This window comes from Ornithodoros turicata, chromosome 6 (assembly GCF_037126465.1).
Source record: "Ornithodoros turicata isolate Travis chromosome 6, ASM3712646v1, whole genome shotgun sequence".
NCBI lineage: Eukaryota > Metazoa > Arthropoda > Arachnida > Ixodida > Argasidae > Ornithodoros > Ornithodoros turicata.
In genome coordinates this window covers 56657981-56672409 of record NC_088206.1, presented here as the reverse complement: position 1 = coordinate 56672409, position 14429 = coordinate 56657981, and the positions used below count along the sequence as shown (strand labels likewise).

At 46.9% G+C, this 14429-nt stretch overlaps 1 protein-coding gene across 1 annotated transcript in view; it reads right to left on the bottom strand.

Moving 5' to 3' along the window:
• Window positions 1-14429, bottom strand: part of LOC135396777 (homeobox protein SIX6-like) — a 70693-nt gene that overhangs the window by 48424 nt on the left and 7840 nt on the right. The window lies entirely within an intron of this gene.

The following is a 14429-nucleotide window of genomic DNA, read 5'->3' as shown; positions in this document are numbered from 1 at the left end:
CTTCGATACGGAGACGGACTCCATTCGCCGCCGTAGATTTCTAGAAGCCAAACAAGGGCTGGACGAGGATGTCAGAAAATTTGCCAGCCGTATACAGAGCTTAGCCTATAACACGTTAAAGTCGTCAGGCGAAGCTGATGCCGCCGAACGCGACCGTTACGCGCGGGAAATTTTGGAGGATCAGTTGCGGACACAGTTTGTCGCGGGACTGCGGGACCCTGTCCGGCGGTTCGTCCTCTCTAGAAAGCCTGCTACATTCGATTACGCGGTCGGAGCCGCGACTGACGAAGAGGAAAACGAAAATCTTTCCCGTGACTCTCAACCCATTCGTGCAGTAGAGCGCCGTTATGAAAACGATGTGGACCGCAACCTTGTACAGCTGACGGAGAGGCTCTCCAGGCTAGAGTCACTGCTATCGTGCGATGCAGGGGTTGAAAGGCGTGCAGCCGGAGGGGATCCCACAGTGAGCGCATCGCGAGGTCGTCGATTTAGGGGCCGACGGTTCATGACGCCACGGCGCTGCTTCCTTTGCAATGAGGTCGGTCATTTCGCGAGAGACTGCGCTAACGTCAGATCGACAAACCAAAATGCACATTTCAGGGATGCCCAAGCAGCCCGTGCCCATGAAAATCGCGCTGAGCGTGTCGACGCTCCAAAAAACGAGTGAGTCCCGGCACGAGGGGCAAGCGTGCGCGGGATAAGAGCAATTTCGCTGTAGTTTCAATTTCTGATGAGACTTGCCCGGTTGTCGAATGTGAGGTAAACGGATGCAAACTGAAATTTCTTGTGGACACAGGCGCCCGCATTTCTGTTTTGCGTGAAAGTGCGTTTGACATTATTTGTAAAAAGGGAGACAGAGAAGCGCACTACGTAGACGCGCCTGACGCTAAGAGCTTCGTTGGGGTAACGGGGGACTCAGTGGGCATTACAGGAACCGCGTATGTGCACTTTGCTCTCGGTGGATGTTACTTCCCTCACAAATGTTATATCAGTTCCGGACCAATTGCAATTCCGAAAGAAGTGTCCGGAATCCTAGGTCATGACCTCCTAAGGGCGCAGGGCATCGACCTGTTGCTGAGTGAGAATGCACTGAGAGTGGGTGATCGGCGTGTGCCCATTCTGGGTTCTTTTTCGAACCTTAGTACTGTCCATGAACACGCAAATGGGTATCCTGATTCCGGAGTGGCTGTTAGGCTCGTGTCAGAGGTTCGAGTGCCACCGCTGTCCCAGTGTGTCTGCTTTGGTGTCGTCCCTAAAGATGTAAGGGAAGGTAGTCTGGGAGTCATTGAGCCAAGCGAATCTTTGAGCAACGGACTGAGAGGAGCCTACTGCCTTGTAGGTGTGCAGGATAAGCGAGAAGTCCCGTTTCAGGTAGTCAATGTATCCAAAGAGACCTTGGTTCTCCCCAAAAATAAGAATATTGGCACATTTTATTTGGCCGAAAGCGGTCCAGATCACCCCATTCGCGTCTGTGTCCCAGATGAGCTACGCGAAGAGAAAATAAGCAGGGAATTCGATCTAACCCATCTCCCACCGAAAGAAAGAGAACAATTGGAAGGTTTGCTTAATGACTACGCCAGCGTCTTTGCGACCTCCAGTATGGACTTAGGACGCTGTGATATAGTTAAACACCGAATTGAGACAGAAGATGCCGCCCCAGTATACCAGCGTGCATACAGAGTGCCGTACACCTTGCGAGAGGAAATGGAGAGGCAGGTGCAGGAACTCCTTGAGAAAGACATTATTGAACATTCCAAGTCACCGTGGGGTTCACCCGCTTTGCTGGTACAGAAGCAGGATGGAAGTTATCGATTTGTAATTGACTATCGAAAGCTGAATTCAGTCACACGAATTGACCCCTACCCACTTCCAAACATTGAAGAGACGCTTTCACAGCTTGGGTCAGCCCGTTACTTCTCTGTGATGGACCTAGCGGCAGGCTTTTGGCAAATCGAGATGGACCCAAAACACAGTGAAAAAACTGCATTCAATACTCCCACTGGCCATTACCAATGGAAGCGGATGCCAATGGGGCTTGCGAACAGTCCGGCAGTCTGGCAGCGTACTGCTGATGTCATCTTAGCCGGAATGCTTGGGAAACAATGTTTTGTTTATATGGACGACATCATTATTTATAGCAAGGACTTCCAGGATCATTTAAGGGATATTCATGCCATCCTAGAGCGGCTGGATGCCGCAGGGCTAAAAATAAAACCAAAGAAATGCCAGTTTTTGCAGTCGGAGGTGAAGTACCTGGGGCACGTTGTATCGGAAAAAGGAGTAAGCCCGGATCCCTCAAAAATAAAAGCTGTACAAAATTTTCCGAGGCCAACTAACGTAAAGCAAGTGAGGGAGTTCCTCGGACTCGCGGGTTATTACCGTAGACATGTAGGCGACTTTTCAGGCATCGCGAAACCCCTCACGGCTCTGACGAAAAAGAATACATTTTTTAAATGGACACCAGAGGCGGAAGAGGCGTTTTCTGTGCTGATACAGAAATTGGTCGAGGCACCTGTGTTGCGCTACCCTGACTTCCGACGTCCCTTCATCTTGGCCACAGACGCATCCAAATTTGCGGCCGGCGCGGTGCTCTCACAGCACTTCGACGACGGTGAACACCCGGTGGCATTCGCGAGCCGGCAGTTTAGCGAAGTAGAGCAGCGGTACGGGGCAACTGAACGGGAGTGTCTGGCCGTAGTGTGGGCTGTCCGCCATTTCAGGTGCTATTTGTACGGGAGAAAGTTTCAACTTCTCACAGATTGTCAGGCCCTGAGGTGGCTTATGTCGGTCCGCGATCCAAGCTCACGATTAGCCAGATGGAATCTCCTTTTGCAGGAGTATGACTTTGAGATAAAACATAAGTCAGGTCGGGTGCACACCAATGCGGACGCACTGAGCAGATCAGCACCAGTGCGCACTGTGCAGCAATTCGTTCCTGTCCTCGATAGCGTTGAAATACAGAGCGAGCAACGCAAAGATGCAGAGCTGGCGAAGATTATTAGCACTCTCGAGCGGGGTGTTGGCGTTCAAATTGGAGGAAACGCGTATTTTCTCAGTCGGGAGGGCACACTATGCATTCGCGGACGGCGGCGCCGCTTAGGGTCAAACGGCATCTGGGAAAGGCCTGTCGTTCCCAGAGCTCTAGTGGGGAAGGTTATGAGGGCCTTCCACGATGCTCCATTTTCGGGTCACTTCGGAAAACGCAAGACGCGTAAGCGCATCGAGCGCCACTACTTCTGGCGGCAGATGGGTAAGGACGTGACCACGTATTGCAGGCAATGCCGTTCATGCGTGGAAAGAAAGACACCGAAAGGTAGAAAGGCGGCACCGCTGCAGCTCTTTGATGAGGTTAGTCGTCCGTTCGAGCGCACTGCCATGGACATCGTTGGGCCACTGCCGGTGACCACAGTCGGCAACAGGTACATGCTTGTGTTCGTGGATCATCTCTCTCGATTCGCGGAGGTGATTGCAATGCCCGATCAGAAAGCGGACACGGTGGCGAGGCAATTCGTGGAAAAAATTGTTTTGCGACACGGAGTGCCGCGACAGCTATTGACTGACCAGGGCACAAATTTTCTTTCAAAACTGATGAAGGACGTCTGTAAGCTACTAAACATCGACAAAATTCAGACCACGCCCTACCATCCGCAGTCCAATGGTGCCGTGGAAAGATTCAACCAGACGCTGACGCATATATTGTCGCATTACGTGGCCCACGATCAGCGTAACTGGGACGAGTGGGTCCCTTTCGCGATGTTCGCTTACAACACTGCTGTTCACGATGGCAATGGAGAGACTCCGTTTTATCTGCTGTATGGACGTGATCCGGATTTGCCGAGCTCCATCATCGACGCGCCGCGAGAGGTGTCGTACTCTTGTATGGAGAATTATCGAGAGGAATTAGCCAAGCGAATGCAGATCTCGCATGACATAGCGGCCAAGGCCCTAAAGGAGTCTGCCGAAAAACGGAAACGGCTGTACGACAAAAGGAGCAAAGAGGCGACTTACAGAGTAGGAGACAGGGTTTATCTTGGCGTTGATTATACCCCTAAGGGCCTTACAAAAAAGTTTAGTCCGAAATGGAGGGGTCCCTACAGAGTTATAGAAAAAACGTCCCCGGTAACGTTCAAAATAAAAGCGATGCATGGGAACGATGTACGTCACGTGCACGCAAATAGATTGAAGGCGGCGTATGAACTCCGGTCAGAATACGGCGGTGTGGAGGTAGAGGACGAAACGCTGAGGACGCGTCAGGTTCAGGGTGTGCGGTTCCATACACAGAACACCGCTTCACAGGGTGTCAGCCAACCTGATCCTCCCATAGCTGTAGCATTTGGGCCGGATGCGATGCAGCCCTATCTAGCAGCTCTTGTGGAAGAAGAGTTAAACGTGGCAGCCATGCAGCACCAGCTGAACGTTAATGGAACCATTGACGGTGGATTAACTTGTCCTGTGAGCGCACCCCTCATTCGACCATGTCGCTATCCTTTGAGAAGTAGAGGTGGCGTAGGCTGCGAGTAAATGCATTCACTTTGTGCAACAGTTCGTGAATATTGTAATCCGCATAGTTATACTATTATTTTGTATTATCATTATTATCATTATATGTATTATTATTGTATTACGTATAACCCACACAGAATGATGTTATGTACTATGCCTTTTCTTAGCATAATGGTTATTTCAATTCGTCGGTATTCAGCTGAGTAAACCATATTGGAGGGAAACCATTGTTTTGTTTGGTTATTTGATTTGTCACGGAATACAAGCATGCTGGTGTTATTCCATTTCATTTGTTTGGTTTGGTTTCCCTTTTTCTTTTAAGATTTAGTTCATGCAGCTGTGGTTGCATAATATATGCTGTCTCATGTGTGATACGCATTGTGATAGTTCTGTTGTTTTTCATTGTATTCATAGCGGTGTGAGAAAGTGCCATATCCTGTGTTAATCTGCTACGTGCATTGGTCATCAGAAGTTTCAGTCATATATTCAGTTAGAAATTGGTTTTTAAGGCATTTGCCGTTTGAAAATGAGCACGGGCTGAATCGGTGACTCCATAAGTGTCTTCCCCCGTATACCGGCCCAAGGAACAGCTCAGTGACCCCTTGCTTTGGGCGAGCGCACAGTGCTTCCACCATACATGTCTATGAAATGGCCTGAGATGTGACCAAGAGAGACTGGCCGAATATTTCAGTGCAACACCTGCATTGCTCCCAGCCACCGAGCCGTTCGGCATTCAACGTATCGGAACGCTCTCGGTGAGAGCATTCCTCTAGAAAGTGTGGGCGGATGTGAAGGACCAGATGTGACTGCTTAACCTCACAGCCCAAATGGACGTAGAATGAACAGCGAAGCCGTTACACAAACGTTATTTATGGTTTCGGGGGCGCCGTCCAGTTCCTACACTCGAAAGGGTGTAACACGACACCGTCGATCGGCCCCGTCTCTGCCGTTTCTCGGAAAGTGTCCGTTTCTCCGGTTTTTGGTCTCGAACTCTCGATCACCATCCGTGGGGGAAGGCAGTCGTGCCAGAGCTCCCGAAAGACGAACAAGGGTCCAGCACCGAAACGGGGGATGGAGGAAGCCAAGAGACAAGGCAGCGGCCACTGAAGCTACTCGGAAGACAAGGGCGACCACCAACAGGGAGAAGACGACGATCTGTGAGCCAACATTTTCATTCCGTGCTCATATTAAATATGTGTGCTACAAAATCTGGTATTTCGTGTGCTTCCTCTCAGCGTGGACTCACGCGTCGGTAGCGAGCCTTCACAACATATTTTGTCGGGGCTGGTCGCGGTGAAGCGCAAAAGGACGTAATTCATTGGTGTAAGGACATAATGCATTGGTGGATAAGGGAATGGAAGAGCGTCCTTTTGCGCTTCACTGCGACCAGCTGCGACAAAAATATGTAAACCGAAACCAATTAATTACTGCAACAAATGACCCGCTTCGATGGCAGATTTTTCTCTAAAAGGTGTCCACGGAAGGTCCCAAAAGGGGTAGTACCCATTTTAATGCCGATAGCGCCCTGCTTTAGAAGTTATGTTTTTTTACGAAACTCATTTGAATTTTTATTTAAATAATGAGCGCCTCCCACTCATTCACACGGTGCGCAGCTTGTAGGTGGTATCGCACAGATACTTGTAAAAAAGAAAGTGCGTCGATTGGTGCACCCGTTGGCGAATTATTTAGCCCGGGGATTTAACTGAAACGCCCGGTGTATACCTATGGAGGTAGCCCTTTTGCACGCACAGAAGGTGACGCCGAGTGACAGAGTTCCACACACAATAATATGTGTCCACACCCCTAGCAGATAGGAGACACAGCCCTCACCGTGTTGTACATGGCGAACCACCGTTTGTTTGTTTTTGTTTTTTGTTTTGTTTTTGTCTCCCTCTCTCCTGTCTGTGTGTGTGTACGTGAGGCTTGTGTTTCTTCGCCGTTTGCGAGAACAACGAGAAAGAACTTAGCAATGCTTTGCAATCCTGGATGCAGTTGTAGTTTTCCCATACTGACTCTCTTGAAGGAACAACAGCCGCGTCACACGCGGCGCAATGTGTATAGCTATGCGTTCATGGATCGTCGTCGACGTTAAAATGTTAGCGGGAGGAGTGTGCTCGTTGCCCGCCCCCGTCATGGCTGAACCGCCCGCCCTCGGCCGAGATTACAAGGCCTTCTGTCGCTCCCTCGTTAATCACTCGTCTAGCCTCAAAGACAACCCAGGCAACCACTTCGGATGGCAGACAGAAAGAGTCGCGTCATGCAGCGCATCTTTCATCCCGCTTTCCCTCTTTCATTGCGTCATTCCGTTTCCTTGATTTGCTTTCATTTCGTTTCCCCCCTTTTTTTTCTCTCTCTCTCCTGTCGGGTATAGACAAACTCCATAAAAAACACACACACACAGGAATTTTTGTCCTCTTGAGACTTATAGATAGATTGCCATAATCATTAGTCGCTTTCGCGACAAATTGCTTGGAAGTTTAAGGATCTTTACAGTGTTGGGGAGTAAATTTAAGGGTCATGGGACTAAATTGAGAAGTAATTGCAATCTAAGGAACTACAAGCTGTAATTATTGCTTTTTAGTGTATACGGGAACAGAATCACAATGGTCTACTTTTGTTTGTAAAAAGAGGACTTAGCCACATTACATGCCCGGTGTCAACCATCGCATGGAAGGATGGGTAGGATGGCAAGGTAATTCCTCCTCTCCCTGCATTTTATCTCTTTTACTTAGCCTAAACGTAAAAAAAGAATGAAGGACCTGATGGAATTCCAAACGGTTTCTTGAGGCGCTACGCAGGGTGGATTTCACTTTACTTACAGTTGATATATCAGAAAGTATATGAATCAGGGCGGATTCCTCGTGCTTGGAAAATTGCGAAAGTTATTCCAATTCCGAAAAAAACCAGGCGTCATCCGTCAAAGATTATCGACCTATTTCTTGCTGTCAAGCTGTTCTAAGATTTTCGAGCACATAGTTTACTGTCACCTGTCTAGTTTCCTTGAAGAACATTCTGTGATAAGTGGGCTCCAGTATGGCTTTCAAAAGCGTTCCTCTACCACATACCAACTTATTGAGTTTGTACATGATCTTGTGTGATCTTTGATCTTTGATCTTTGAGTGAAAATGACACTTTTCGGGTGACGAGTGGGACCGTAGCCTTAATGCTGGCAAAGAGGGGGACGTGATTTTTCTTGATCTTGAAAAAGCTTTTGACAGGGTGTCTCACTCAAAGCTACTCTTAAAACTTCGTTCAATTTTTAATAATGACAAACTCATATCTTGTCTTGAATCCTACCTTACTGAAAGGCAACAGTTTGTGCACCTTGATGGCATAAACTCACGTATTTCGAATGTAAGCTCTTGGGTTCCACAAGGATCAGTCCTGGGCTTTGTTCTTCCTACTTTATATAAATGATATGACAAATGCAGTTATCTCTAGTATCAAATTGTTTGCAGATGACTGCGTGTTGTACAGGGAAGTAGGGTACCGCCAAGACCAGGAATGTTTGCAAACATGCCTTGACTCCCTCAAAAGTTGGTGCGACTCTTGGCACATGTCTATTAATACGCAAAAAAGTGTGCACATGAAAATAACAACTAAAAAGAAAAATGTTCTTCCTTTTGAGTACTCCGTCAATGGGCGACCACTTAAGCAAGTCAGTAAACATAAATACCTAGGTCCTACATTTAGCGAGGATTTGAAGTAGGATCAACATATAAACGATGTTATCAGCTGGGTCAGTAGAAAGCTTTGTATGTTGAGGAGAAGTCTTTGCGACGCCGAGAAACACGTGAGGCTAATTGCTTAAGAAACCTTAGTACGTTCGGTAATTGATTATGGGTCTCTCGTTTGGTTTCCGGAAGCTACAACGAGAATAGAAGAGCTTGAAATGATTCAAAGACGAGCCATTCGTTTCGTGTACAACAAATTTTCCCGTTTTGACTCACCAACTCAAATGCTCCAGTCGGCAGGGCTTCTGAATCTTCATGTCAGAAACAAAATTACGTGCCTAAAAACTCTTTGGTCTATACTTAACGACGAAACTTGCATTCCCAAGGCCAAGCTGCTTCGTGCAGCTTTTTGCACTGGGCCTCCCACATTGTACATGCTACAATGTAAAATAAAGTTTCAATTCAATTCAGTTCAAGTACTTGAAATTTTACGACACTGGTACTCGTCGCAGAAAGCACACCAAACATTTAGTGCAATATCGCTTCAACATAAACTGCTTACGGTACTACTTTTCCTCTAAAACCATTGAAGAATGGAATAAGTTACACCAGACGGCCATTGATTGCGACACCCTCCCTTCTTTTGTCTCCTGTATTACTGAACTTTATCGTGACTCATAACTGTGTTTCCTTTATATATGTGTATGTGTGTATATATGCATATGTATAGCTAATTGAGTACAGCTTCATGTTTGTTGGCATAGCGTTTTCCTTTTATTTTATTTTATTATGATTATCATTGTTGTTGCCGTTATATTGGTAGTGGAATATGCGCACTATGTGTGTCCCTCCTTTCATGGCGAGTCAACGCCAGTAGTATTTCAAATAAATAAATAAATAAAAGAACCATAACCGACATTCCGAATGATATCGACATATTTCCCGATAAATGGGAGGCTTACGACACTTTGTGACAATCTCAACATTTCTTAATTGTCACAAAAAGGCGTACGTCCCGCTCTCTCCACAAATCGGAGGTGGTATCTGTATCATTCGGCCGCACGGTATATATGGGCGACAGAGTGTGTTAAGTGAGTGAGGTTCTGTTTTAGAGTGCACTCTAAAAACAGAGGTATCGGTGGTGACGCTGAACTCGCTTGCGAGATCCTATAAAAATGGAAAGAAGTAAAAGCAGAACATCATCACACATCACGTGACTGCGCAGGATGACAGTGTTCTCCTCTTTGAAAATGAGAGGCCATACACTCTTAAAAATGAGGGGGGGGGGGGGGTGATGGCAGGATAGGCTCGCCGTTGTTGGCCACACAGAAGTGGGCGTCGTCACGCCTATAGCCAAAAAAAGAAAAGGAAAACGCATAGCAAAACAAAACACAAAGGAAGGACGGACGGATGGAGGATAGAGGAGGATGAAGGATGGGGATGCGGTGAGGTGCACGAGTTCATCGGGGAGAGTACAGTATTAGATGGGTCGATCAGCAAGGCCTGTCTTCAGCAGGAAGAGAATGAGGTTTCTTGCTTTGGCGGAACGTTCGGCAGAAGAACCAGCGGGGTAGAGGATGTCTGCTAGCGAGCCCGAGGTGGAGCGAGGGAGATGTGTTTCGCGCGCAGAATGGTATGCTCGGCAGTCTCGCAGGATGTGTTCGATTGTTTCGGGTTGTTGACAGTGGCCACAGCAGGCGTCACCCCTAGAGCCTATCTTGAACAGCTGAGAATTGGTGAACGCGCACCCAGTGCGGAGCCTATGGAGCATGGTCTGGATGCTTCGAGGAAGATTTTTCGTGGGAAGAGGAGGGCGATTATGATGCATGATGTCCCGTATTCCAGGGTGGCGCTGTTCAACAAGGAGCTGAACAGACATCTGACATCTGCCTGTCGGCGTCGTCCGGAGTTGGCAAAACATTGCTCTTAAAAATGAACATCACCTCATAGCACGCTCCTAGCCAACCATAATCTCGAATGATATCGTTATCTGACCTGATTTGTTGAAAGCGGGAGGCGTACGCCTTTTCTGTGACAATTATGACCAGCATAAGTGTCACAAAAAAGGCGTACGACTCCAGTTTTCAACAAATGAGGGAAGATAACAATATCACTCGTGATAATGGTTGGCTAAGGACGAGCTATGCGGCGAAGTTCATTTTTAAGAGTGATACGTCTTTTTGTGATGCTCCGCATCAAATTCAAAACATCAGATAGAGGCACACACATACATTGGATGATGATGGGGTGGGGGATTCACCGCCGCTGAGGCGGTACACTGCCCTACTGCTCGTTGGGAACGGATGAGGGGATGATGATGGGGGCTTTCAGAGAGCCGTCACCAGACCGCGGTGGAGCACAAGTATTCCGCAAGAAGACGAAGGCCTTGCATCTAGTGATTATTCCTTATGCCGCCTTCCCATTTTCGAGAGAATGAACACTATCACTCTGCTTATTCGCGTGATACGTGGTGATATTCTCAGCTCTCTCTCTCTCTCTTCTATTTCGAGTACTTCGCAAGTGAGCACAGCATTCGTCACCTCCGTTTTTAGAATGAACCCAACTACTGGCCCTGAACCAGCCGCTGTGACGGGCACGCACACATGTTGAAAATAGCACAAGCAAGCAGTCCTGAAACTGCAGGAGGCGGAGTGGGGTATACCATTACGCTCTGCAAGTAGGTCAGGCTTTCGCAGCCCTTCAGCTTTTCCCTTTTCCCTCGTGCACGTAGAACGGTCTCCCTGGATCGCTTTCAAATAAAGGTACCACAGCAACTGCACGTGAGGTCCACGTTGCTTCTTCTTGCGTTAGTCGTGACGTTGTCCACCTCTGTGAGGCCGACAACGGCGAGCACTTTCAGCAGTACCACCACCACCACCACGTTGCTTCACCAACTCGTGTGGCTGAGCGGTTAGCGTGCTGGAATTGTCACGTCGAGACTAGGAGATACCCGGATTCGAATCCCGGTGCCGGCTGTGCTGTCTGGGTTTTTTCTTGGGTTTTCCTCAGATACTGCCAGACATATGTCGGCACTGAATAAAACCGGAGCACAAAACACGGACAAGAACACACATAGACGACACTTGCTCCACTATCGACAGATTCTTTAATGGCAGCAATCCTTAAATAGGGGTTGCCGAGGGGAAAGGGGAAAACAAAACAAGTCACTTTTCATTGTTCTACATCTGCCTTCTAGATATTTAAATTCTTCACGTGTCAGTGCCACAGACGGTTCGCTGACACAATTACCTTTGCCCAATCTCTCGATTAAAAAGGCTTCAAACACTTCCCTTTCAGTTTTTGTTTTGAACCTACCCTTTATCTGTGTTTTTGTGAAAGCGGGTGAGCAACCACACTTCATTACATGCACCCCAAGTGTACCACTAGCTGTGCCTTTGGTGTTGTAGTCTACTATTTAAGGATTGCTGCCATTAAAGAATCTGTTGATAGTGGAGCAAGTGTCGTCTATGTGTGTTCTTGTCCGTGTTTTGTGCTCCGGTTTTATTCAGTCATGTACCAACAGGCCCATTCTGCCATTTTGATGATATGTCGGCACATTTCCCTTAGAAGTTGGCCCAGGATGCACATTCCCCCAGAGCGTTAGTCGTGGTGTTGCCCGCTTCTGTGAGGACGACAACGGCACCACACCACGTTGCTTCATCTTTTTCCCCATATTGTTGTAACGAACCCAAGTGGACATTAAACCACCGGACTCTAAATAGAGATCAGTGGGTATGGTGAGCTAGAAGGACTGGTGTGTTGAACGGCGGTTGCAAACGGGTCGCACCGACGGGCCTGCCGACAGGTCCTTCTAGCTCACCATACAGTGGGACAGACGCCTTGTCACGTGCTTTCTCGAACCTTTTCTTTCTCTCATGCGCAGAGACGTACTGACGCATAATTACTTTCAGAGAAATGAATTACTGTATACCTAAATACATTCAAAAACGCTTAAATTTAATGTAATAACATTTTGTCTGCATAGCTAAGCTTTCTGTTGTGGTTTAACAATTCTGTCGTAAATTTCTGTCTGCGGTATTGTCCCTTTCCGAAGGCTGAGACTTTTCTACTGCGATCATATTTTCCATTTTCTTACTGGTCTTGCACATGTTTTAAGATTTCTTTCAATACAAAACTGGAGCAAGGTTTGCACTGTTTGTGTGGACATTCATGACACCTAAATAATTATGTAGATTTTTCACCTCTCTGATTATAAATTATGGTGGTATGTATGCACCTCTTTAGTGATGAGTACCACGCAGACTTGTACGTATTTGGAGTACTGTATTTTAAATACAATTTGCGGTATTTTGGTACTCTACTCAATACTTTTTGTTTTGTGTATTTGTACTCTATTTAAAATACATTTTATGGTATTTTCTACTCAGTACTCTAATTACATATTTTAGATCTCCCTCTCAAACTTTCTGGGTCTCGTCTTTCTTTCCATTATCTTGCTTGTTCAGTGGAAACTTCCTGAGTCCCTTGGACTTGACCCGGGCATTGGCCCTCCTTGGAAGTCTCCATTTAGAGATCTTGCCCTCTTGGGATCTTGTACTAATCCTTGGCGAGTGAGGGTTCTATTATGTGTGCCTTGATGCCGGGACGCCGAATTCTGACGTCGCCGAGCAGGGACCTGCTAGAAGTTTGCTTTGTTCTGCGTCCCATATACTTAGTGGAGTTATGTCTGCGGTATCTCTTTTGTCATCTTTTGGGACTTTTTAGATGACTCCTATCACACAGCGGCGGCTTGCGTAGTGCGCTGGATTTAGGTGATTCATGCCACACAGCGGCGACATGCCGCGTTGACCAGTGACCTGTGACTTTTTGCGTTCAAGCAAAATCATTTCGCGTCCATTCCGTTCAGCTTGTCGCCTTTTAGTTCCGTGGCGAGGGGCTGTCTGGTCGCCTATAAGAACCCTTTTGCAAATAAAATGTAAATAAAGTGTACACTTAAAACGCAAGATTGCCTTATTTGCGATAAGCACTCGAGTATCTTAATTGTATTTCAAATACTTTTCGAAGTATTTTGTACACTATCTTAATTACATTAATTTTCATGTATTTATACTCTATCTTAATTACATTCTAACGTTAGTATTTATTATCTTATCTTAAATGCATTTTTGAGTATTTTGTACATGTCTGGTACCACGTCGAGTGACTAATGTAACACCCATGCTGGATGCGCTTCTTTGCTTCTGTTCAAGTGTTCAGTTTTCTGCACATAAGTTTGATTCTTCGTATAAATGTTTGTGTTCACTGTGTAAATTACAAATTTCGAGAATGACCAATACCGTTAAGGTACTTAAAACATCCATCTGATACCGCTGGTAATCCATTAGCCCATTAGAAAAGCGCTAAAAGGACAAAAAAACACACAGAGACAACCACAACGAGTGCGTTGGGGTCGGGAAGACGTTGTACCTGACCGCTTTAAACGGACACCGCCTGAAGTAACACAAGAGTTACTCAGGAGTTACTCAATTAAATTAAATTGGCGAGTAACTGCGACTTAATTAATTAATAATTGGGTGTTTACGTCGCGAGACAGCTGAGATCATGAGCGACGCCACAGCGGTCGGTCTGTGGATTGCTTTTGCCCACCTGAGGGTCCTTTAACGTGCGATGAAAGCTCATCACACGGCACCCCGTGTAACTGCGACTGAATTGCATATTGGTTTCGGTAACTTTCCTGGAAACTAAATTACTTTCTGAGCCATGTAACTGTAACTGCAACTTAGTTCCATCTTCTGATTATAACTAACACAACAAGTACGCGTTGCGACGGACATGCGCATTAAAAGGTGCTTGAGCAGCTAAGGGCGCTCCATGAGCTGTTACGCGTGTGTCGTGCACTTGTCTTCCTTGTCTCGCTCATTCGCAGTTATGCCTTAACCACAAAAAAAGTTTTGCTCGTTTAGCATTCGTAACTCCTGCACAGAAGTGCAGAATGAGAATGGGTGTAACATAATGCACCATTCTCTCCAACCCATTGTTGGAGCTGCTCCCACTCACACCTTTGCTTTCGCCGTTTGAGACCACTTATACCGCCCTCTCGCGTGCAAACAAAACATTCGCCTGGCGGTGCGATACGTATCCGTACCCGAACTCAACGTCCCCCTCAAAGAAAGATACGGCTCGCCATCTACCGATCCTTTCCGATGTGCGTGTCATGCAGTAACGCACGCGGGTTTGTTCGTGAGCCCTGCTGCACTTCGTCAAGGCGTGACCAAACAAGAGAAGCACATA